This window comes from Morone saxatilis, unplaced genomic scaffold (assembly GCF_004916995.1).
Source record: "Morone saxatilis isolate NCDOM2014 unplaced genomic scaffold, NCSU_SB_2.0 Contig11, whole genome shotgun sequence".
NCBI lineage: Eukaryota > Metazoa > Chordata > Actinopteri > Moronidae > Morone > Morone saxatilis.
The window spans coordinates 164,253-166,183 of NW_023339663.1; positions in this window are offsets into that span (position 1 = coordinate 164,253).

A 1,931-nucleotide genomic window follows, 5' to 3' on the forward strand; every position below is an offset into this window, starting at 1 on the left:
AACATTTTAACACCAACGAGTCCACAACAACAGAGTCCAAACACAGATCCAACACAGAGTCCAACACACAGGAGTCCAACAAGAGTCCACACAAGAGTCCCGAACCAACCAGAGTCGCAAAACACAAGAGTCCACACAGAGTCACAGAACAACAGAGTCCAACACCAGTAGTCCACAACACAGAGTCCAAAACAGAGTCCGACACAGAGTCCAAACAGAGTCCACAACACAGAGTCCAAACAGAGTCCACAAAAACCAGAGTCCACAAACACAGAGGGTCACGACACAGAGTCCAAACACGAGTCCACAACACAGAGTCCAAACACCAAGAGTCCACAACACCAGAAAGTCCAACACAGAGTCCCACCAACACAGAGTCCAACACAGATCTCCACAAACACAGATCCAACAACACAATAGTCCAACCACCAGAGTCACACAGAGTCCAACAACACAGATCCAAACAGATCCCAAACAACAGAGTCACAAACACAGTAGTCCCAACCACACCAGAGTCCCAACACAGTCCACAACACCAGAGTCACACACCCCAGAGTCCATACCACACAGAGGCTCCCATACATCAGAGTCCCCAACACAGAGTCCAACACAGAGTCCACAACACAGAGTCAACACGAGTCCACACAGAGTGAGTCCACAAACAGAAGTCCAACACAGAGTCCACAACACCAGAGTCCAACAACAGAGTCCAACACAGACCCAGACAACACAGAGTCCAACACAGAGTCCAACACAGAGTCCACAACACAGAGTACACAACACAGAGGTCCCAACACAGAGTAACAACACAACAGAGCCCAACACCCAGAGTCCCAACCATAGTCCACAAACAATCATAGTCCAACCAGAGTCCGACAACACAGAGTCCCAACACTACCAAGAGTCCGTCCCAACTACCAGAGTCCAACACCAGAGTCCCAAACAACACCAGATCCAACGACAGAGTCCACAACACATATCCCCAACACAGAGTCCACAACACAGAGTTCCAACAAACACAGAGTTCCAACACACAGAGTCCAACACAGAGTCCCACAAACACAGTCCACCCACAGTCCAAACGTAGCCACAACACATAGTCCACAACACAGATCCAACACAGAGCCAACACAGAGGCCACAACACGAGAGTAACACAGAGTCCACCAACACAGAGTCCCTACCAAGAAGAGTCCAACGAGCGAGAGTCAACAAGACGACAGAGTCCACAACGACAGAGTCCACGAAACTCGAGAGGTCCCAACAACTCAGAGTCAGCAACACGAGGTAGTCCAACAACAGACCAGAGTCCAACACAGAGTGCCGAAAACACTGAGGAGTCCTAACGACAGAGTTCCACCAACACAACAGAGGTCCACAACAACAGGTCAACACAGGAGTCCAACGACAGAGTTCAACACAGAGTTCAGACGAAACAGAGTCCACAACACGAGAGTCCCAACACGAGAGTCCAACACAGAGTTCCTTCGCGAAACAAGCAGGAGTCCAAGGCACAGTAAGTCGTGCCAGAACGTACAGGAGTCCGAAGCACGGAGAGTCCAACCACTAGAGTCCAACACAAGAGTCCCACAACCCAAGTCCAACACAGAGTCCACCAACACAGAGTCCGAAACAAACAGATCCCACAAACCAAGTCCAACTACCAGAGTCCCCAACGACAGAGTGCACAACACAGAGTCCCACAAACACAGAGTCCACACAGAGTCCCAACAACACAGAGTCCAACACAGAGTCCACAAACACAGAGTCCCACGAACACAGAGCCACTCAGAGTCCAAACACACAGAGGTCACCACAGAAGTCCCACGCACAAGAGTCCACCACAAGAGGTCCCAACCACAGAGTCCCACCACAGAGTCCAACCACAGAGTCCAACTACAATGAGTCCACAACACAGAGTCCAAGTCAAAG